The sequence below is a fragment of the Cetorhinus maximus genome, chromosome 21, assembly GCF_964194155.1.
Source record: "Cetorhinus maximus chromosome 21, sCetMax3.hap1.1, whole genome shotgun sequence".
NCBI classification, from domain to species: Eukaryota; Metazoa; Chordata; class Chondrichthyes; order Lamniformes; family Cetorhinidae; genus Cetorhinus; species Cetorhinus maximus.
In genome coordinates this window covers 38,443,247-38,468,302 of record NC_135899.1, presented here as the reverse complement: position 1 = coordinate 38,468,302, position 25,056 = coordinate 38,443,247, and the positions used below count along the sequence as shown (strand labels likewise).

Below are 25,056 nucleotides of genomic sequence, written 5' to 3'. Positions count from 1 at the left end.
ATTTTTAAAAAAATCATTCACGGGACGTGGGCTTCACTGGCTGGGCCAGCATTTATTGCCCAACTTAATTGCCCTTGAGAAGGTGGTGGTGAGCTGCCTTCCTGAACCGCTGCAGTCTATGTGGTGCAGGTACATCCACAGTGCTGTTAGGAAGGGGGATCCAGGATTTCGACCCAGCGACAGTGAAGGAACAGCGATATATTTCCAAGTCAGGATGGTGAGTGACTTGGAGGGGAACTTCCAGGTGTTGGTGTTCCCATCTATCTGCTGCCCTTGTGTGTCAAGATGGTAGTGGTTGTGGGTTTGGAAGGTGCTGTCTATGGAGTCTTGGTGAATTCCGGCAGGGCATCTTGTAGATGGTATGCATGGCTGCTACTGTGCGTCATTGGTGGAGGGAGTGAACGTTTGTGGATGTGATGCCAATCAAGTGGGCTGCTTTGCTCTGGACAGTGTCAAGCCTCTTGCATGTTGTGGGAGCTACACTTATCCAGGCTAGTGGGGAGCATTCCATCATACTCCTGACTTGTGCCTTGTCGATGGTGGACAGGCTTTGGGGAGTCAGGAGATGAGGTGCTCGCTGCAGGATTCCGAGCCCCTGACCTGATCTTGCAGCCATAGTATTTATATTGAAATCCTCTCTGGCCACAGAAGAGGTGCCAGAGGATTGGAGGGGAGCGAATGTGGTTCCATTATTCAAGAAAATCAGTAGGGGTGAACCGGTTAATTACAGGCCAATGAGTCCACCATCAGTGGTAGGGAAACTATTAGCAAACATTCTGAGGGACAGGATTAATCTCCGAGAGGCAGGGATTAATCAAGGATAGTCAGCATGTCTTTGTCAGGAGGAGATCCTATCTACTATTTTTGATGGAATTTTTCGAGGAGGTGACTAGTTGTATAGATGAGGGTAGTGCAGCTGATGTAGTCTACATGAACTTTAATAAGTCTTTTGGCAAGGTCCCGCATAGGAGAATGGTCAAGAAGGTGAGGGATCCAGGGCTATTTGGCAAATTGGATCCAAAATTGGCTTAGAGGTAGGAGGCAGAGGACGATGGTCAAATTCTGCTTTTGTGATTGGATGCCTGTGACAATTAGTGTTTTACAGGGATTGCTGTTTGTCGTGTACATTAATGATTTAGACCTGAATATAGGAGGTATGATCAGTAAGTTTGCAGATGACACGAAAATTGGTGGTGTCATTAATGGTGATTACAGGACGATATAGATGGTCTGGTAAGTCAGGCAGAGCAGTGGCAAATGACATTTAATCCTGAGAAATATGAAGTGATGCATTTTGGGAGGACTAATATGGCAAGGGGATACACAATGAATGGGAGGACCCTAGGAAGTACAGAGGATCAGAGGGACCTTGGTATACATGTCAATAGATCCCTGAAGGCAGCAGCACAGGTAGATAAAGTAGTTAAGAAGGCATATGGGATACATGCCTTTATTAGCTGAGGCATAGAATATAAGAGCAGGGAGGTTATGTTGGAACTGTATAAAACGCTGGTTAGGCCACAGCTGGAGTACTGTGTTCAGTTCTGACCGCCACATTGTAGAAAGGACGTGATTGCACTGGAGAGCATGCAGAGGAGGTTCACCAGGATGTTTCCGGTGCTGGAGTGTTACAGATATGAAGAGAAACTGAATAGGCTAGGGTTGCTTTCCTTTGAGCAGAGAAGGCTGAGGGGGGAGCTGATAGAGGTATACAAAATTGTGCGGGGCATAGATAGGGTAGATAGGATGAAACTTTTCCCCTTAGCGGAGGTGTCAATGACCAGGGGGCGTAATTTTAAGGTAAAGGGCAGGAGGTTTAGAGGCGATTTGAGGAAATTGTTTTTCACCCAGAGGGTGGTTGGAATCAGGGACACACTGCCTGAGTGGGTGGTAGAAGCAGGAACCCTCACAACCTTTAAGAAGTATTTAGATGAGCACTTGAAACGCCATAGCATACAGGGCTACGGCCAAATGCTGGAAAATGGGATGAGAGTAGATAGGTGCTTGATCGCCAGCACAGATGGATTGGGCCGAAGGTCCTGTTTCTGTGTTGTATAACTCTAAGACTCTATGATTTTATATTGCTAGCCCAGTTCAGTTTCTGGTCAATGGTAACCCCCAGCATGTTGATAGTGAGGCAATCACTGATAGTAATGCCATTGAATGTCAAGAGGCAATAGTTGAATTCTGTCTTGTTGGAGATGGTCATTACCTGGCACTTTTGTAACCCAAATGCGACTTGCCACTTGTCAGCCCAAGCCTGACCAGGTCTTGCTGCATTTGGACATGGACTGCTTCAGTCCCCGAGGATTCGTGGTGCTGAACATTTTGAAATCATCAGCAAATATCCTCACTTCTGACCTTATGATAGAGGGAAGGTCATTGATGAATCAGCTGAAGATGGTTGGGCCCAGGACCCTGTCTTGAGGAACTCCTGCAGTGATGCCCTGGAGCTGAGATGACTGACCTCCAACAACCACAACTATCTTCCTTTATGCTAGGTATGACTCCAACCAGCAGAGAGTTTCCCCCCTGATTTCTATTTTTGCTTGGGCTCCTTGATGCCACACTCGGCCAAATAATGTCAAGGGCAGTAACTCTCACTTCACCTCGGGAGTTCAGCTCTTTTGTCCATCTTTGAATCAAGGTTGTAATGAGGTCAGGAGCTGACTGGCCTGGTGGAACTCAGCATGGGCGTCAGTGAGCAGGTTATTGCTAAGCAAATGTCACTTGATAGCACTGTTGATGACCACTTCCATCACTTTACTGATGACTGAGAGTTGACTGATGGGGCAGTAATTGGATGGGTTGTTTTTGTCCTGCTTTTTGTGTACAGGACATACCTGGGCAATTTCCCACATAGCCGGGTGGATGCCAGTGTTGTAGCTGTACTGGAACAGCTTGGCTAGGGACACAGCAAGTTCTGGAGCACAAGTCTTCAGTGTTATTGCCGGAATATTGTCAGAGCTCATAACATTTGCAGTGTTCAGTACCTTCAGCCGTTTCTTGATATCACTTGGAGTGAATCACAATGGCTGAAGACTGGCATCTGTGATGCTGGGGACCTCTGGAGGAGGCTGAGGCGCATCATGCACTTGGCACTTCTGGCTGAAGATTGTTGCGAATGCTTCAGCCTTATCTTTTGCACTGATGTGCTGGGCTCCCCCATTATGGAGGATTGGGAGGTTTGTGGAGTGTCCTCCTCCAGTGAGTCATTTAATTGTGCATCACCATTGATGACTGGATGTAGCAGGACTGCAGAGCTTAGCTCTCACCTTTGTTCATGGGATCACTTCCGTTGTCTATCACTTCTGGCTTATCCTGTTTGGCATGCAAGTAGTCCTGTGTTATAACTTCACCAGGTTGACACCTCATTTTTAGGTATGCCTGGTGCTGCTCCTGGCATGCCCTCCTGCACCCTTCATTGAACCAGGGTTGATCCCTGGCTTGATGGTAATGTTAGAATGGGGGATATACCGGGCCATGAGGTTACAGATTGTGTGTGAGTACAATTCTGCTGCTGCTGATGGCTCACAGCACCTTAAGGATGCCCAGTCTTGAGTTGCTAGATCTGTTCAAAATCTATCCCACTTAGCACAGTGGTAGTGCCACACAACACGTTGGAGGATATTCTCAATGTGATGATGGGACTTCATCTCCACAAAGACTGTGCAGTGGCCACTCCTGCTGATACTGTCATGGGCAGATGCATCTGCCGCAGGCAGACTGATGATAATGAGGTCAAGTATGTTTTTCCCCTCTTGTTGGCTCCCTCACACCTGCTGCAGGTGCAGTCTAGCAGCTATGTCCTTTAGGATTCAGCCAGCCTGGTCAGTAGTGGTGTTACCAACTCACTCTTGGTGATGGACATTGAAGTCCCCCACCCAAAGTACATTCTGTGCTCTTGCCACCCTCAGCGCTTCCGCCAAGTGATGTTCAGCATGGAGGAGCACTGATTCATCAGCTGAGGGAGTGCGGTACATGGTATTCAGGAGGAATTTTCCTTGCCCATGTTTGGCCTGATGCCATGAAACTTCATGGCCTGATGCCATGATGTTGAGGACTCTTAGGGCAACTCCCTCCCGACTGTATACCACTGTGTCACCACCTCTGCTGGGTCTGTCCTGCTGATGGGACACGACATATCCAGGGATGGTGATGGTGGTGTCTGGGACACTATCCCTAAGGTGTGATTCGGTGAGAATGACTATGTCAGGCTGTTGCTTAACTGGTCTGTGAGACAGCTCTCCCAATTTTGGCACTAGCCCCTAGGTGTTAGTAAGGAGGACTTTGTAGGGTCTACAGGGCTGAGATTGCCATTGTAATTTCCGGTGCTGAGGTTGATGCCGGGTGGTCCGTCCGGTTTCATTCCTTTTTTGAGATTTTGTAGCAGTTTGATACAACTGAGTGGTTTGCTAGACTATTTCAGAGGACATGTAAGAGTCAACCACATTGCTGTGGGTCTGGAGTCACATGTGGGCCAGACCAGGTAAGGACAGCAGATTTCCTTCCCTAATGGGCATTAGTGAACCCGATGTGTTTTTATGACAGTCCACAATGGTTTCATGGACACCATCAGGCTTTTAATTTCAGATTTTTATTGAATTGAAATTCCACTGTCTGCCATGGCGGGCTTGGAGCATTACCCTGGGTCTCTGGATTCCCGGCCTATCCACAATACCAATACGTCATCGCCTCCCCATTGCACATTGTACAGAAAGCCACAGTTTATTAAATCATCATAAAATAAAGTATTTAAAAGGCCCCCCAGCTCTCCCTTTACCCGTATCCATCTTGTGATAACTCTTATTTCTCCCTTTCTCTCAATGCTCCATGGAGATCACCATGGAGAGTGTGAAGCGACTGTCCCAGGTTAATCTCACCGGCTGCTGATTCACTGAGAGCTCCAGGCTCGGGTTCAGGATCCATTTGGTTTGGTTCCCTCTCCGCTTGGTCACATCGGCTGATAGAGACAGACTCACATTTAGCGAGTGGTTTAAACCCTGAACCTTCCTCGTTGAGGAAGGGAGAGAACTCCAAACGGGGGAATGTATGTCCCATACTCACCCTTTCCTGAAACACTGAGCTGTTAATGCAGGGCGACACATTCTGTGTGAATAACTGGGAGAATCGGACAGAACACCGGCATGTTGCTGGAATCTGGAGCAGGAAAAGGACATTTATATTTGGGATATTGAAATCGGTCGAAATGCGTTTTGGGGGCGGGGGAACGGGGTGTCTCAGGGGACATTTGAATTGAGCGGGGGCAGCAGTTCCGTTTCTAGAGAAGCTGAAGCGCTGCCTTAATGGGGTGAAGATTTCCCAGCGGCTCCCATTGTACCTGAAGCAAATCTATTTGAATGCGTCAGAGTCCAGTTCACCTTTCACTGCTGTGCTCTCTAACCTACATTGACTCCACATTAAAGACATTAAAATCTGGGAATAGACAGAGGGTCCAGAAGAGATTCACGAGAATGACTCCAGGGTGCGATACTTCAGTTACATGTTCCGATTGGAGAAGCTGGGACTGTTCTCCTGGGAGAAGAGAAGGCCAAGGGGAGATTTGCAACACATTACCTGAAAGTGTGGTGGAGGCAGGTAAAATGTAGGCATTCAAAGGGGAATTTTATAATTACACGAAGAGAAAAACGGCAGCGCTGCGGAGAAACAGCGGGGGTGGGGCGGGGGGTGTGGGTACAGGTGAATTGCTGTGGCAGAGAATCAGCACCGACAGGACGGGCGTAATGGCCTCCTACTGTGTTGCAACTATTCTCTGCCACTTTCACCCAGCATTTGCCCATCTGTCTTGGACTTGGTGCGCGTTAGGACACGAGCAGCGGACTGTTGGATAAGTTCATGTTTATGGAGAGTAGAATGTGGGGTGGGGAACAGGAATGCACTGAAATATTCAATGTAATAAACCCGTGGGCGAAGGTTTTAACAACAAAATAATCTCAGGAAGAAGCGGATTCGGGTGATGTTCTGGAAGTGGACATAGGCGGTGACGGCCCAAATGTGTGAAATGTCCCTCATCTCCGGTTCTTCATCATACTCCCGAGTGTCTCCCGAGGGGCTACGTCAATCATTCCTGCTCCTCCCTGAATGCATTTAAAATACGTTCATCAATTTCAGACTCTGCGTATGTCAGCATTGTATTTTTGTTAAATAATGATCTGACCCGATTAATTTCACCATACACAATTCCTGAATTATATTCGGCCCCCTTGAATGTAAATGATGCGGATCCCTCAGTCATGTTCTGACCTTGTGATTTTATCTAATGTGTGTTCGCAATCGTGCCTGTACTTCAGTAATAGTCAGACCCTGTCAATGGATTTAATTCGTGTTATCCAATCATGTTCTTCCCTTTCATGTGCCTAATGCGAGTTCCTCCCATATGTCCTGGCGCCTTTGAATGTATCTATTGTGGTTTCCTCAGCCACGTTCAGTCTTTTTGAATGCCTATAAGGCAGGTTCTGCATATGTCTCGCATATCTTCAATTTTCTTCAATGATGTTGCGCCCTTTGTAACTATCAAATACAGCCTTCAGTCAATTTTTGAACCTTGTGAATGCGTCTAATGCGGGCCCTTCAAACGCTGAGGATTTTAGGTGATGATTGCACAGTGTTCTGTACCATCTGTGGCGCCTCTGAGACTGAAACAGCCTCTGTCCATGAACAGCAAGACCTGGACAACATTCAGGCTTGAGCTGACAAGCGTCAAGTAATATTCACACTGGTCATCAACAGGAGAAAATCCATCGATCTTTTCTTTTTTGAATGTATCAAATGCAGTTTCCTCAGGCGTTTTCCACAGTTTGGAATATAACTACTTTGAATCTTTGCATCTTTTCTGCCTTCTCTGGCTGCACCTGATCTGGGTTCTTAAACTGCGTTCACGCTTTTGAATCAATCTAATGTTTATTCCGCAATTATATGCTGCTCATTTAAATGCATTGGCAGCACACCAGGTGGTTCTGCTGAGGGAGAGTCAGGAGTTAGGAGATAATTGTATCTCTTACATGATAATTGAAATTTCTAAGAGCGAGAAATGGAATAATTGTGGAAAATTCAGCGATTCAAAAATGTGAGAAAAAGAGTCAAACAAAGGGAAACATGATCCAGAGTTCAAAACGTATGAACTATGGGAAAACCCCAAAGAATTAAAAGATAGAAAAGTATGTGTGCAAAATGTTTGGAAATTGATAAGACTAATAAATGTGGTTAAAGGTTTGACAGTAATTAAGGATGAAAAACCTGATCAAAATGAGTGAAAATATGATTATGAGAGAATAAATCAGAGTCAAAAATGTGAGGAAAATGAGGAAACAAAGGAATGAAAGAACTGACAGAAGCTATAAGAACCCTCGTGAAAAAGGAAAGAAAAGGATGTGCAATCCTCAAACATTGCAACATGTAAGAAAAGTGGACATGAGAAAAGTTTCAAAACTCTTATTGTCAAAGTGTAAGGGTAAAAATTTTAAGTGAAAACAGAGAAAAATGTGCAGGCAATTCGAAGAACTAGAAACGAGAGAAGGTTGCGATGAATTCCGAATGAAATTTGTGAGAAAAACGCGTGAAAACGTGCAAAATTTGTGAGAATAATCGGAAGAATGATAATGAGAATAATTAGCAAAACTCGGAGTGAAACATCTGAGAATAAAGAGTGAAATTCAAAGATTGCAATTGTCATAAAAATGTGTTATGAACATTTAAAGATCGAAAAATGTGAGAATAGTTTGTGAAGCATTGAAAATATAAAAAAAAACCGGTGTAAAATGTGAAGGAAACTTGTGGAAAATGTGGCGAGGGAAATATTCGTGTTGAATTTAAAGACTGAACATTTCAATAAAGTTAGAGAATAGTTTCGAGCGTAAAATGTGAGAATAATTTTAAAAACTGAAATATGATTTAAATGTAAATAAAATACAAGAAGTGGCAAGTGTGAGAATAGTTGCATAAAACATCAGCATGAAAAACTGTAGAGAAACCTTTGAATTATGGAGGAAAATGTGTCACATTGGGGTGTGAGGAACGTGAGGTAGCGGAATAATTAATGGAGTGAAAGTCAGAATTAGCTGTGAAAAACAGGAGGGAGTTAAAAGGTAAGAAAACCTTTTAAATTTGTGAAAGAATAATATCCAAACATTGCAAAGATTGAAGAATTTGAGAGAATTGAGAATAATTCAATGCTAATAACTGACACAAATAGAGAATAATTCAAGGATTTGGAAATCATGGGAATAACTTCAAGAGAAGATTTTGAAAGGAATTGAAGAAATTAGAGTGAAAGTGTGCCACAGTTGTAATAAACATTCAAAGATTGAAACATGTGAGAACAATATCATAAAAATCTGAGAAGAATTTAAAAATCAACGATGTGATCACAGTGTAAAGTCTGCAAAAAAAAAAGTGTGGGCAGAACTAAGACAGCGGAAAGGTAGAAAAGATATGAAAATTCAAAGAGTAAAAAGCTGAGTAGAATGTCAGACCTCGATAAACACAAAGCGACTGCCCCATTATCTGAAATATCAGCACTTCAATTGGAATCAAAGAGGGTCACTCGGAAGATTACCACTGAGAATGATTCATGCTTGTATTATTTTATTTTTGCTTCAGCATGACTGGAAATAATTTAATACAACCTGTAGATGCACCTATAGCTGAGACCAACATGCTCCTGACTGGCCTTCCACATTCAGCCCATCATAAATTTAATCATCCCAAACTCTGCTGCCCCTGTCTTTATTTGCACCCAGTCCCGTTTAATCATCACCCCTGTGCTCCCTGACCTACAGTGGCTCTGGGCCACTCAACGCCTGGAATTTAAAACTCGCATTCCAGTTTTTCAAAACCCTCCCTGGCCTCGCCCCTCCTTTTCTCTGCGACCTCCAAAAGTTCCGAAAACTCTGCGCTCACCTAACTCTGGCCGCTTGAGCAGCGTTAATTTAATGATTCCACAGTTGGTGGCCGTGCTTAGAGTCGCCAAGGTCCTGAGCTGGGAGTTCATTCTCTAAACATATCTCGATTTCATCCTTTAAAACGCGCCCTAAAACCTATCTCTTTAACCAAGCTAATGTCTCTCTGCCTAAAATCGCCTGACCTGTCTGCAGCTGTATTTTCTTTGCAAAGCGCCGGTGAAATGATTTGGGAGGTTTATGTAGGTGAAATTTACCATGTAAAACAGTTGTTGTTGTTTTGACTCCTGGAATCTGATTCTGACCCTGTGTTAGTTTCAAGCACAAAAGCTTCGACCCTACTGTTCTCCGGGATTGATATCATTTCCCTGTCCATTCGGCCAATCAGGTTCCTTTCCTCTGGTTTTGATAACCGACCTCCAGTTGATTGACCAGCGGTTCTGGTTTTAATTCTGTTCCCCTGACAGTTTCTGCAGCAACAACATCTCCGTTAGTCTCCGCGTCCTCAGTCATTTCACCAAATATCTAAACACCCAGTCTTGCACCATCCTTCCACAGCCAACCTCATCTTCCCACAACCGCTGTGCAACTGCCCACCAATGATCAGTTTGTTTTGCTATATTCCTCCACCCAGCCCATCCTCATTTCCCCCTTCAGACCAATTCTTTTTCCTATCCAACTCCTTCCAACCTCACACGCTAACCACTACAAACACTCGTTTCTTTCTATGTCAGCCGATATATTTAACGGTCACCACACACGGCCCCTTCCGTCTTCAGAATCGCCATCATTACCATCTCCTTAGGGAATACTCATTTTCCCACTTTTACCCATTATCCTCTCTCTAATCCGCCTTCCTCCTTGAGATTATTGAAGAAACGTTGCCCTCTAGATTGTGTCCCATTCACAGATCCCCCACCTCTCATCCTCCTCTCTGCATCAACATCAATAGTTTCAAAGCTGAGCCGCCCGCTCCCTGTCCGACCTGAATCCTGCTTGGCCGTCACTCTGGACCTTATTGACCTCCACTCCCACCCGATGCCCAGACATTATCTTGGCCTGTCTGCCAACCATATCTCCCACCATCCAACCTTTTATATCCCGTATCTCACTGATTGGCCCCTCTCACTCCGGGCGGTGCAGCCTTCACTGAAATGTTGCAATCCTCAAAACTCAACCCCGACCCCCCCCACCCCACCATCCACCAACCTCGCCCCCCCCCCGCCCCCCACCCGGCTTTCCAGCTTCTGTCCCAAGACTTCTTAAAACCGAAGTAGCTCAACTTCCCTCGTAAAGCTCCCAAACTGGAATCCAGTTAGTATTTTCGCGATTATTTGATGAACTATGTACATGGCATAAATACAAGTGTTGGTGCAGCAATTTAGGAGCTGAAGTATAAACCCTATTTCTCCAACTATATAATGTGGTTTTTCAGAACTGTATCCCAACCATCTCATCTGGTAAGAGACAGAATAAGTCAGTAAAACAGCCCATAATACTATAAAATTCCCGGATATAACAAACATTACAATCATGGATTTGTTCCGGTTCTTCATCTCTGGATCATTGTGATTCTCTCCACTGCGCTGGCCCCAGAGTCTCTGGCGGAAACATGTTGGCAGCTATGATGTGTCTGACGGTTAAAACATTGAACAGTAGAATCAGGACAAATGGGATACAGGGGGTTGAAACATAATGAAGGAGTTCAATTATTCTCCACAGCAGCGTGTAACGAACATTCATTTTTACAGCACAAAACCAGGGGTCATTGGCGAGCCTATATTCACTTGTGTACATAAAATACCAGAAAATGTTCTTGAGACAGTTCAGCACAGTCACTATTCCTATAACTATAGCTGCCGTTTTCTCTTTGCAGTATTCAGATTTCAGCTCCTGGCAACAAATGGCTACAAATCAATCAAAGGTAAATAGAACAGTGAACCAGACAGAGCAATCGGTGACTGCATAGAGTAAGATTGCATGGATATTACACAAAGGAATGGACTTCACAAAATAAAACGTCCCCCAATAAACAACAGGAATTTGTCTCAGTATCAAATCAAGGATAACGACCAGTAGATCAGCCGCTGCCATGGCTACGATATAATGAGTGACACATTTGGAGAGTCCACACTTGCCTCGAGACAGGATCACAATCGCCACTAAGTTGACTGCATGAACGGGGAATAAACGTTATAATTATGCAGGAGTCAAGGACCAAAGGCAGCAGTTTGATGGTGTTCAGGATGAAATGTGGAACTTTGCAATTGAATTCATTCTTGGATCTAGTTAATATCCATGTGACAGCTCTTGCTATTCTACACATATTTTACTGCAAAACAATCAGAAATGAATTACACATCGTAAAAGACGAATGAAAGGAATAAACGGTGATACATAATAGAATAGAAATTTATAGAGAAATGATAAATCATCAACTGATAAAGAATGGAACATCACTTTCCTCTTTAAGGTGGTGTTGGTAAAAGGGACAGTAGTGAAACAGAAAGTAAAAGTGGGCAGAAAGAGCTAAGAACTATTCGGGCCATTGTCAGGTAATGGATAAAAAGATGCAGTGGTGATACAAGTCCCCATGTTAGAGAGAGGAATCAGGATGGGTCCCTGCTCCCGATGTCTATACAGTTGTCCTGGATTAGAGAACGGAATCAGCACAGATCCGTGCTCCTGATCTCTATATAGTTATCCTGGGTTAGAGAGAGGAATCAGCACAGATTCCTGCTCCTGATCTCTATACAGTTACCTTGTGTTAGAGAGAGGAATCAGCTCAGGTTCCTGCTCCTGATCTCTGTACAGTTATTGAGTTAGAGAGAGGAATCAGCTCAGGTTCCTGCTCCTGATCTCTATACAGTTACCCTGTGTTAGAGAGAGGAATCAGCTCAGGTTCCTGCTGCTGATCTCTATACAGTTACCCTGTGTTAGAGAGAGGAATCAGCTCAGGTTCCTGCTGCTGATCTCTATACAGTTACCCTGTGTTAGAGAGGAATCAGCTCAGGTTCCTGCTCCTGATCTCTATACAGTTATTGTGTTAGAGAGAGGAATCAGCTCAGGTTCCTGCTCCTGATCTCTATACAGTTACCCTGTGTTAGAGAGGAATCAGCTCAGGTTCCTGCTCCTGATCTCTATACAGTTACCCTGCGTTAGAGAGAGGAATCAGCTCAGGTTCCTGCTCCTGATCTCTATACAGTTACCCTGTGTTAGAGAGAGGAATCAGCTCAGGTTCCTGCTCCTGATCTCTATACAGTTACCCTGTTTTAGAGAGAGGAATCAGCACAGATTCCTGCTCCTGATCTCTATACAGTTACCCTGTGTTAGAGAGAGAAATCAGCTCAGGTTCCTGCTCCTGATCTCTATACAGTTACCCTGTGTTAGAGAGAGGAATCAGCTCAGGTTCCTGCTCCTGATCTCTATACTGTTATTGAATTAGAGAGAGGAATCAGCTCAAGTTCCTGCTCCTGATCTCTATACAGTTACCCTGGGTTAGAGAGAGGAATCAGCTCAGGTTCCTGCTCCTGATCTCTATACTGTTATTGAGTTAGAGAGAGGAATCAGCTCAGGTTCCTGCTCCTGATCTCTATACAGTTATCCTGTGTTAGAGAGAGGAATCAGCTCAGGTTCCTGCTCCTGATCTCTATACAGTTACCCTGTGTTAGAGAGAGGAATCAGCTCAGGTTCCTGCTCCTGATCTCTATACAGTTACCCTGTGCTAGAGAGAGGAATCAGCTCAGGTTCCTGCTCCTGATCTCTATACAGCTATCCTGGGTTAGAGAGAGGAATCAGCTCAGGTTCCTGCTCCTGATCTCTATACAGATCTTCTGGGTTAGAGAGGGAGTTTTCGATCCCATAAATAATCGGAAAATGAACCAATTGACACATTAGCCATTATTGCAATCATTTTTTAAAATATTGGCTAAAAGGTAACCAGCGATTCTTGCAATTGCAATTCTCATTGGAACGGAATTTTTCTGAACCAATATCCGGAACAGAAATAGTTAAAATCGACTGACTTTAAGTCGTGAGATAATATTACTGGCAATGTAACATTTCAGAGTTGATTAGACATGCAGCCATTGAAATATACCTTTAGAAAATGTATTTGGAACAATAAAGCAATGACTTGTAATCCTAGCGAATTATCCAGAAATTAGGATACGATTGACGAATGAGATGGAAAATGGGCAAACTGAATGCAATGTTGCTTTATTATATTTAGTGTTAGTGTCTCATCACTTGACACATATCAGTATTGAACAGGAGCTAAATATTTCCCACTCTGAGCCCACTAACAGTTATAGCTGACCCAATGTTTAGTTCACAGCCATGCTTTATAAATATGATAACTGGATATAGTGAATTACAAACATACAGACAGAAGTGACAAGTGGATAGTAAAGCAGAACAGCAATCTAGCTAAACAAGGGTTACTGTCTGTAGATATAGGGGATCGTAACTCAAAGGAACAGTATTACACTACTAGCAAGGAGGGGAGTACATAGCATCAAAAGATAGTAAAACAGTCAGTGTGTGCAGAATTAATAAATGTATTCAGAAACTTACAAGAAACACCGACAGCAGCAAAGAGCGGATACTATACTTCCCCTATCTTCTTGAGTGACGCAGTATTTGAACGTCCAAAGGAACTGTCGGTTTTTGCTGCACCGGTGAGCTCTCATGCATTTTTCCTCCGTGTGCTTAATATTTGGTCTCTGTGCTTCAAACAACGCTTCGTCTTGTTCAGGGAGATTTTATTGAAAGGAGCCGCTTATTAATTGTGAAGAGAAACCCCCTGGTGAGGCGGGTTGGCCCCAGGGAGACTCGTATTATTCACAGTCATTAAACAACTAACATGAGTAAGGTCGATGCAATCAACAATCTCCAAAATCTCAGAAGCTGAGGCATAACATTAACAATTGATCGAAACTCACCAGCCATTTGCGGAAAACAATTCCAAATATCCCCACTCCACGTGTGGAACTCTTCCCTGATTTCACTCATAAATCTTACATAGAGACTGTTACATGTGGGAATATGCTGCCGACATTTCATTGGCCTGTTTCAATAAAGGGCAAGACTTTGTACTAAGCCTTCCTGGATAGAGTGTCCCGGGAAGACAACGAAGAAAAGAAAGGAGGGGGTGGGTTATTGGTTAAGGGTGATATTACAGAGCCAGAGAGGGAGGGTGTCAAGGAATTACAAATTCATAAAAAGTCTACAACGGAAAAAGAGAACATTCGGCCCATCGCCTCCGTGCCAGTAGAAAAAGAGCTATGGTCCACAGCCCTGTGGGTCAGTCTCTTCAAGTATACTTTCAAGTACTTGTTGAATGTGGTGAGACTTTCTGCTTCCAACAGCCTTTCAGGGAGTTCCAGAACCCATACCACCCACTGGGTGAAAACCTGTTCCCGCACCTCCCCTCAAATCTTTTTAAATCTGTGACCCCTGGTTTCTGAATTCTTCTGTTAAGGTAAATAGGGCTCCAGACCTCGCATGCTTTATACACCTCAGTTAAGTCACCGTCTGCCCCTTCTGTTATCCCAGCCTATCCAATCTTTCCTCATAGCTAAAACATTCCATTCCTGGGCCTATATTTGTGAATTGCATCTGCACTACCTGCAGTGGTATCACAGCTGTTCTGTAATCTGGTGTCCAGAACTGCACACAATACTGAAGCTGTCATATAACTAATGTTGCAAACAGTTCTAGTATAAACTCTCATCTTATATTCTCTGCCTCGGCTTATACAGGAAGGCATGCTATATGCCTGTGAATCACCTCATCGAATTTAACTACCTTTAAGGATCTGTGGACATACACTCCAATGTCCCTCTCTTCATTCACATCACTCAGCAGTTTTCTGCCCAACTGACCAGACCAATGATATCTTCCTGCAGCTTAAACCTTTCCTCCTCACTGTCAACCACGCCGCTCATTTAACTGTCATCTGCAAATTTCTTATCATGCCTCAAATTTGAGCCTAAAACATGAACAGAAAGTATGAAAACCAAGAGGCCCAGTACTAAGGCTTGTGGAACCTACGGGTAGTAGTTTCCAGCCACAATAAACATCCGTCAGCCATGCCTCTTTGTTCCTGCCACTGAAGCAATCTTAGATCCTTTTCTCATTCTTCCTTGAATCGCAAGAACTTTAACTTTCTGACGGGCCTACCCTATGGACATTGTCAGAAACCTTGCTAAAATCCAAAATCCACCGTGATGGCCACATCCGCATTGCTTGTCACTTCCTGAAAGGCAGCAATTAAGTTTGTGAGACTTGTCCTCCTCTTCATAAATCAATGTTGACTTTCCGTGATGAATCTGTGCCTTTACAAAAGAGGTTTCATATTCTCCCTCAGAATTGATTTCAACAATTTTCCCACAACCGGAGTTAAGCTAACTCGATTATGATCACTCCCATTATCACTCCCTCCCTTTTTAAACAACTCTAAAGCGTTAGCTGTCCTCCAAAACTCTAGCGCCACTCTTATATCCGAGGAGGATTGAAATATGATTTCAGAGCCTCCACAATGTCCTCCCCAGCTTCTTTTAACAACGTGGGATATATTGAATTCAGGTTAAGCAGTTTCTTTACTTTCGAAGACTTCAAAACCTTTAATTCTTCCTGTCTTACAATGTGTCTTCTATCCAATATTTAATAGTTTTCCTTCTAAACCACAACGTAATTATTGACAAATAATTTTGTGAAGACAGCAGTAAAGAATTCATTATGAACTTCTCTGCCAGCTCACATGGGTTGTCTTTTTGGTCTTCAACAGACCCTATTATTTCCTTATTTATCCACTTGCTCTTTATGTACTTATGAAGTATCTTTGGATTTTCCTTGACCTTACCGGCCAATATTATTTCATGCCTTCTCTTTGTTTTTGAAATCTCCCTCTTTCTTTCAGACCCGCTTTTTGTGCACACTTCTCGGCTTTCTACAGCATTAAGCTCTGTGTCTGACATCAGCTTCCTCCTTTTACCTTATTTTACCCTCTATGTACCTTGGCATCCAGGAGGCTCTAGATTTCTGTGTCCCACCCTTTCTCTTTGTGGGAACATGTTGACTCTGAACCCCTCGAATCTCCTTCTTGAACTAATAGAATATGGAGGAGTGTTTGAAGCAGATGTGGGTTGTTACAGCAGTTGTGCTGTGGAGTTCCTTGCAGGAGGGAATTCTGACAGCAATGGATCAATGTGGACGCGGGCAAGGCAAAGGGACTGAGTTTCATTTTAGTCCAGCTTCACTGAGTGGAACTAAAGTCAAGCATTCAAAAGTAAAAGGAACTTAAGGCCGTGCATGAATTTCCAAAACAACAAAAAAATCAGGTAGATGTAGGAGTGCAAAAGAATGTTGATGAATAATTTCTCACTGAAATATGATAAGGAAAGATTAGGGTAATAATAGCTATAGAATTAACCTGCCACACTTCACATTCTACTTTGATCTGAATGGAGCTGAATGGAGAGACTGGGCAGAAGAAAGGAGAAATTAGAAGCAAGGAGAAGAGAGTGAAAGGCCTTTTGATTGCAGGGCGCTGTGTTTGGAAATGACAGACTGTAAAGCGCATGTGTAGGAAAGAAAAGAGCGAGGTTGTGTGTGAAAAGATCACAGGAAAGTTGTGTTTGCAGCTGCACCTTTGAGGTCAGTTTGTGTTGTCAGTAAAACTGTTACAGTGAAAAGAACAACCGAATATCAGAAGCTTCCGGTTGTCCTCAGCAGGTCGAGCAACATCTGTGGAGAGATACTCACGTTACCGCCTTTGTGCACTTTGACCGACACCTCAGTGAGTTCACAGTTTCCAATTTCAACAGCTGCGGGCAGCAATCAGTTATTTGATGATTTGAACAAACAAAGGGAATCCAGCAATGGAAAAACATCCAATGTAATTTCCGAATGAATTAAACTCAAGATCTCTAAAAATTCAACAATGTAACCACTTGGCCAATTGTTTAACATGAATTGTGTTTGGAAATGTTTTAATTCCTCCTTTTAATGGAAAACTCTTAATTTAGAGGCCAGTGAGCAAGAAATTAAACTTTCATCGGCGATTAGAAATTAAACAAGGGGATTGAGCTCCTGCCTGGTGTTGTAGCGGAGTGACCTAACCCGTTAGATTAAGGTTTCAGTCTGCGGTGGCCTAGGTTCGAGTCCATCCACGTCTTGCTCACTCCACCAAAACCCTTCCTTTCTCAGGGTCTCCGTTAGAGTTCAGCTCCTACACATCATATCTGATATCTTCATCGCAAAGTGGATCTTACTCTGTATTGGGGTTGGATGCTCCTTGTTCCAAATCCGATTTGCTGCACGGATTGTCTGCCTGTTTATATCTGGGAGACGCATGTGAGACAGACCCAGCTTCTCACTCGCTGGAACTTGAGACCCTGAATCTCAGGCTCGGTGTTTTGAGCTTCACTTTGGACGGTTTGTGCTTTATTCTTTTCGGCGCTCCTCTGCTCTGCAATGACCCCGGCAGAGAGAGCAAGGAGTATTTGATCTAAATGAGATTAAACAACAGTCTGAGGAAATCTCTCCCTGATCCAGGACTCTTACCTCTCTGCAGCATCTCACTGCTAGAGATTGTCCTTCAGATAATTTCAACTTCAGCTCGGGATCAGTGCAGCTCAGTGGGACTTCGGCCCGTCTCTCACTTCACACCCATCAGTGCTGGGAAAACAAGCGGGAATTTTACACCCATGTTGCTCTCTGCAAATGTTTATAACCCCATTATGTTACAATTCATTGTTTGTCATGTTATTGGGGACGGGTAATAGTGTTTTATAAATACATGTTTTTGTTTCTTCATTTCTCTCTTTTTAATGTAAACAAAGAGAGAAAAGATCCCTAAATGCTGATTCCTCTCTGAAGTTTTTCCCTGTTTAGTATATTTCTTCCTTGTTCACTGCTTCCTTATTCAGTTGTGACAAGTGACAGGTTTGTGTTAGAGAATGTTACTGAGGCTGACAGAACTAAGGCGGATAAATGGAGTTGAGATACAGATCAGCCATTTTCTAATCGAATGGTGGAACCGGCTCGAGGGGCTGAATGGCCTCCTCATGACCCGATATTCCTTTCTCACAACAGATGTTGAATGACTCCCCGTGTATTTCTAATAGTTTTACTTGTTGTTTGAAGATGGGTTTTGGGGATGAGCTGGTGGAAGTGTAAACTGAGCTGCTGCTTGGACAAGCTATTAGCCGAGGCTGCCGACCTGTTACTGATCAGTTAATGACCACTCAACCATAAAGGGAATATCATTTTTCCTAATATTACTGCGAGATACTGTGAAGCAGGCTTGTGGGGACTGTGTGGCTAATTTAGTTACTCTGAAGACAGTCAGACTGTAAGGTAAATCACCAAAAGGGTTAGGTGTAAAAGCAGGAATTTTAAAGTGGGGATGGACGAGTTAAGATGAGTTCCCAGTAGATACAGTATGAATGGGGATTTGCATTAAGAGATAAATGATGAGTGAATTGTTAGCTGTTGGATTTCAAAGAGGCATAACAGGAAGTTTTACAACTGGCAAAGATCGTAAATAAATAAGGCAAAAGTTATTAAGTTTATTTTTCCTGAAAGTGTTGGCCATAATGATAATAGGGAATAGTTTTATATTCTGGGAAATGTAACTTCTAAAGAAAGGTTAGAACAAACGGAAAAGTTTAGAGATAAAAGGGGAGGAAATATATTTAAGGTAAGATTGAAAGCTGTATGAAGTGAGTAGCCATGTGAGATCGTGAGGGGTGGACTGTGTGAACACAGACCTGAGAAAAGCAGCCTTTAGCCACCCCAGAGAAGCGCTTGCTTGTTCCAGAAAGCAAGGTTTTGTTACAAGACTTAGACTTCCATTGTCGAGGGGGAGGGAGAGGGAAGCCCTGCGAAATACCTCCCTTATAATAACAGTGGGTGCCTTGCAGTAATATTATAGAATGTTTTATAAATTTAAAATCTCTTTTGGGTTGTTGCCCGGGAAAGAGTGTTTATTTGGGAGTCTAGCTAAGTAGAAATCTTTTGAGAAATGTTATAAGACTACATTTAACTGCATAACTGTAATCTTGTGTGTTTAAGTTTTATTTTCTTTTGTTAATAAATGTTTAAATTTAATATTTAAAATCTTCAAAAGTGGTAATGGGATCTTTACTTCTGACTTCAGTGCACATACCTTCTCGTAATAAAGATAGAAATTACAAATCGTTGTGGTAGCTTGGCCAAGTTTCCCTTTGTGATTTGGTCAGCCCGGAAATTACCACCTGCCATACCATAACACAACAATCAACTGAGGCCAGTGGAAATGTGCAGCTATGAGGGGGCTTTCTGTACTGCCAGAGCAGGGAACAGGAGTGAGGGACTGAAAGTGTCAGTACCTTGGTAAGGTTTGAGTGTACAGAACAAGAAAAAGAAGAACTAGAATGGTTAAAGGCATTCTGGAAAATGAAACATTTTGCAAGGAACGTAAACATCTCAACAAAGGAAAGGCTGCTGAAGACCTGGGGTGAACAGTAATGACACCTGCTTGTAATGGGTGAACAATTAGGAAAGAAGCAAAAGGTCATTTCAATGAATTTGAAATGTGACGCTACAGAAGAATATTAAAGATCAGTTTTCTAACCGGAATAAACAATAAAACAAGTTTTGTGTCAGATGATATAAAGTCTCAGCTTCCTGAAAAACATTCCCAAAATGAAGACGTAATTGTTTGGACATGGAGGACCCAGTGACAACTTCAGAGAAGGTCACATTGAAGGGAAAAAAAGTTTTGCAGGGGAATAGCCACAGGAGATTCCTGCACTGCCTGCCTAGTCCTCTTGCTTTGCCTGGTGGTCACCCATTCCCTTCCTGCCTGTGGACTCTTAGCCTGCGGTCTGACCACCTCTCTATACATGTCATCCATGATACTCTCCACCTCGCGGATGCTCCAAAGCCCGGGCTTCCAGGAGCTGCAGCTGGAGACACTTCCCGCACACTGGCCCTGGGCACTGGAAATGTGCCCAGCTTCCCACATAGAGCAGGAGGAGCACACCACAGCTTTGAGTTCTCCTCCATGACTTACCCCTTTAAATTAAATTAAACCTTTTGGAAGATACTTAATACCAATTACTCTCGGGGCCTTCTTTCCTGCTCTGCCACAGAATACAGCCCCTACAAATGATGAACCACAAAATAAGACCTTAAAAACTATAAGCAATAAAAGTAGTAAATGCTTACCCGGCCGTGCTCACGGTACTGAAAAGATCACCTTGTTCCCTCCTCACCGAACTCCCTCAGTCACCGCTGCTGTCCCATCTTCTCTTCAACTCTTGACTCCTCTCGCACTCCCCTTCAACTCCCGGCTCCTCTTGTGCTTCTCTTCAACTCCCGGCTCCTCTCGCACTCCCCTTCAACTCCCGGCTCCTCTCGCACTCCCCTTCAACTCCCGGCTCCTCTCACGCTGCTCTTCATTTCCTGACTCCTCTTGTGCTCCTCTTCAACTCCCGACTCCTCTAGGTGCTGCTGACTGCCTGTCCCATCTATGGCAAAAATGGCCTTCCATTCCCAGACCCTGTTGATAGCCCTGTTTTTAGTCTACTCAATTTGCTTCAATTGTATAGAATCTCTATTAGACCGCATCTGGGGTACTAGGTGCAGTTTTGGTCCTCTTACCTTTTGGAAGGGAATTATTGTCATCGAGGGAGCGTAACAAAGGTTCACTAAACTTGTTCTGGGGATGGCAGGACAGCCTTATGAAGAGAGATTGGGGAAGTTGGGCCTGCATTCTCCAGAGTTTCGGAGAATTAGAGGTGATCTCATTGAAACCTACAAAATACCTTTAGGAATAGACAGGGTTGATGCAGGTAAGATGTTTTCCCTGGTGGGGAGTCTAGAACCAGGATAGACAATTTCAAAATATGGGGGAAGCCACTCAGGACTGAGATGAGGAGGTTTCTTTTTACCCAGAGGGTTTTGAATCTTTGGAATTCTCTATCCAGAGGGCTGTAGAAGCTCATCATTGAGGATGTTTAAAGCAGAGATTGACAGATTTCTAAATACCAATGACTTAAAGGTATATGGGGATAACATGGGAATAAGACATTGAAGTGGGTGATCAGCCATGATCTCATTGAATGGCAGAACAGATTGGATGGGCTGAATGGCCTGCTCCTGATCATATGTTCCGAACTGATTCACTAACTCATTGAGAACCAATTGCTCTTCAAGGGGTCATAAAGAAAAGTTCAGCATCTTCTCCTCTGGCTTCTCCTCGCAGTGCAAGTCACCTTGACTCTCTTCCTCTGGATTTCTGGCTGCCATCTCCTGTCCCCAATTTCCAGCTCCTGCCCCGAGGCCAGCTGCTCTTTCCGCCTGTTTCCTGCAGACAACAATCAAGGAGCATGCAAATAAGGCCCGGTGATTAACATCTGTCCAGCACCAGTACTGCTGAAATCAGAGACTTTGCCACTGGTCTCGGCTCCCAAACACCAGGTGCAGTTCAGATTTCTTTAGATCTTTTCTTTTTCTGATGCATTTTTGGGACTTCATTTCATTGACATTTTCCTTTATTCATTCACAGGATGTGGGCATCACTGGCAAGGCCAACATTTACTGCCCATCCCTAATTGTCCTTGAGATGGTGGTGGTGAGCCATCTTCAGAGCACTTCGTGTCACATGAAATGCATCATTTCAGAATTCGAGCAGGACTTTTTCCTCAACTTGTGTAGAATATTCAGCCATTCTTGCCTTGTTGTTTCTAGGATATTGCTGGGTAGAGATTTTCTGCCATTTTTCATTCATTGTGACTCTGACCACATTTCAAAAGTTCGACATTGGCTGTGAAATGTCAAAACTGATTGGGATGGACATGGATTAATAACTTTAAGTATTGTTGAGAGAACTCTTTCTGTGCATAATGCGAAATATAAACAACGCATAGGCATGATGGGAAATGTAGTCAATACTGTAGAACTAGCTAAACATCACAAGCTGTGAACCAAATGGCCTTCACGGCTTGGGTACACAAGGTTTTAAGTAGATAAGGAAACAGGCAAGGAGACATTAAGTTCCAGACATGAACGCATCCCTGCTGAGGCCAAACTGCCAAAACTGTTGAGATTGCGGCAGGTGGTGAGGAACCAACAAGAGGGAAAAACATACTTGACCTCATCCTCACCAACCAGCCTGCCGCGGATGCATTTTTCCATGGCAGTATTGGTAGGTGTGACCACCGGACAGTCCTTGTGGAGATGCAGTCCGCTGCCACATTGAGGATACCCTCCATGCTAAATGGGATAGATTTATAACAGGTCTAGCAACTCAAGACTGGGCATCCATGAGACGCTGTGGGCCACCAGCAGCAGCAGAATTGTACTCAACCACAATCTGTAAACTCATGGCCCGGCATATCCCCTCTTTACCATTACCACCAGGCCAGGGGTTCAACCCTGGTTCAATGAAGAGTGCAGGAGGCCATGCCAGGAGCAGCACCAGGTATAAATAAAAGGAAGGTGTCAACCTGGTGAAGCTACAACACAGGACTACTTGCATGCCAAACAACATAAGGAGCAAGTGCTAGACAGAGCTAACCATTTCACAACCAACGAATCAGATCTAAGCTCTGCAGTCCAGCCACATTCAGTGAATGGTGGTGGACAATCAAACAACTCACTGGAGGAGGAAGCTTCACAAATTTCCCCATCCTCAATGATGGAGGAGCCCAGCACATCAGTGCAAAAGATAAGGCTGAAGCAATCGCAACAATCTTCAGCCAAGAGCACCTAGAGGATGATCTATCTCGGCCTCCTCTGGAGGCTCCCAGCATCATATATGCCAATCTCCAGCCAATTCGATTCACTCCACGTGATATCAAGAAACGGTTGAAGGCACTGGATACTGCAAAGGCTATGGGCCCTGACAATATTCCGGCAATAGCACTGAAGACTTCTGTTCCAGAATGTGCTGTTACCCTAGACAAGCTGTTCCAGTACAGTTTCAATGCTGGCATCTACCCAGCTATGTAGAAAATTGCCCAGGGATGTCCTGTACACAAAAAGCAGGACAAATATAACCCAGTCAATTACCGCCCCCTCAGTCTACTCTCGATCATCAGTAAAGTAATGGAAGAGATCATCATCAGTGCTATGAAGTGGCACTTGCTCAGCAATAACCTGTTCACTGGTGCCCAGCTTGGGTTTCGCCAGGGCCACTCAGATCCTGACCTCATTACAATCTTGGTTCAAACATGGACAAAAGAGCTGAACTCCTGAGGTGGGGTGAGAGTGACTGCTCTTGACATCAAGGCCGCATTTGACCGAGTGTGGCATCAAGGAGCCCTAGCAAAACTAGAGTCCATGGGAATCAGGGGGAAAACTCTCCACTGGTTGGAGTCATACCTAGCACAAACGAAGATGGTTGTGGTTGTTGGGGGTCAGTCATCTCAGCTCCAGGACAACACTGCAGGAGTTCCTCAGCGTAGTATCCTCAGCCCAACCAGTTGCTTCATCCTTAACTTTCCTTCCATCATAAGGACAGAAGTGGGGATGTTTGCTGATGATTGCACAATATTCAGCACCATTAGCGACTCCTCAGATACTGAAACAGTCCATGTCCAAATGCAGCAAGACCTGAACAATATCCAGGCTTGGGCTGACAAATGGCAAGTAACATTTGTGCCACACAAGTGCCGGGCAAAGACCATCTCCAACAAGAGAGAATCTAACCATCGCCCCTTCACTTTCAATGGCATTACCATCATTGAATTCCCCACTGTCAACATCCTGGAGGTTACCATTGATCAGAAACTGAACTGCACTAGCCATATAAATACTGTGGCTACAAGAGCGGGTCAGACGTAGGAATCCTGCGGTGAGTAACTCACCTCCTGACTCCCCAAAGCCTGTCCAAGACACAGGTGTGGAGTGTGATGGAATACTCCCCACTTGCCTGGGTGAGTGCAGCTCCCACAGCACTCAAGACTGTCCAGGGCAAAGCAGTCTGCTTGATTGACACCACCTCGACAAACATTCACTCCCTCCACCACCAACACACAGTAGCAGCAGTGTGTGCCATCTACAAGATGCACTGCAGGAATTTGATAGCACCTTCCAAACCCACAACCACTACCATCTCGAAGAACAAGGGCAGCAGATATATGGGAACATCACCACCTGGAATTTATCCCCCAAGTCACTCACCATCCTGACTTGGAAATATATCACTGTTCCTTCACTGTCGCTGGGTCTAAATCTTGGATCTCCTTCGCTAACAACACTGAGTTTATCCACACCAAATGGACTGCAGTGGTTCAAGAAGGCAGCTCACCACCACCTTCTCAAGGACAAATAGGGGTTGACAATAAATGCTGGCCCAGCCAGTGAAGCCCACATCCCATGAATGAATAAAACAACATAACAGGGAACAGCTGCAGGAGGAGAAGCCCCACTCTTTATTAAGTGGTGTATGTGTAAGGCATTGCCAGTGATAAGCGATGGAGTTGTAACAAACAGTGTTTTGCTATGTGAGAACCAAGGGCTATAAAATTGTATCACAGACTTTGTATTGTCAGAAATCCTATGAAAAAAAAAACAATATTGTTCTCTTCAGCATATGCTTGAATAAAGACCTTGCTTACTGGAACTCACAGACTTGAGTGGTGTCATCTTTATACCACAACAGGCTGTAAAGAATTTTGGGACTCCTTCAGGTTACGAAAGGTGTCATGTAAATGCAAGTCTTTAGTTGTTCATAACTCTGGAAAGGGAGAAATGAGAGTAGGATCACAGAGGGATAGGTGCGAATGAGAAAGATATATTGGTAAACTTGAAACAGAAGTGAAGCGTGAGAAAAAGATAGTTGAATAAGCAGAGAGAGAGAGAGGGGGGGTGGGGGGGTGGGGGGGGGGGGGACAAGGGGAGAGAGAGAGAGAGAGAGGGAGAGAGTCAAAAAGAACAAATGTGTAGAAGATATAAATATCACAGTGAATACCCATCAACTGCGCATATGTGACCATTCTACGGGCAGCGCTTGCATAGAAACCATGAGGTCCGCTGGGAACTGTAGTTTCCAATCCCTGAACTCTGATTTAAACCTAAGGTCCGTTTTCTTTTCCTTGGGGGTTCTTCACACAAGACATCCCTACTTCCTTCCATGCATTCT

The 25,056-nt window shown here is 44.0% G+C and overlaps 1 protein-coding gene across 1 annotated transcript in view; it reads right to left on the bottom strand.

The window, feature by feature from the left end:
* Window positions 1-25,056, bottom strand: part of LOC144695464 (uncharacterized) — a 58,106-nt gene that overhangs the window by 17,659 nt on the left and 15,391 nt on the right. The window lies entirely within an intron of this gene.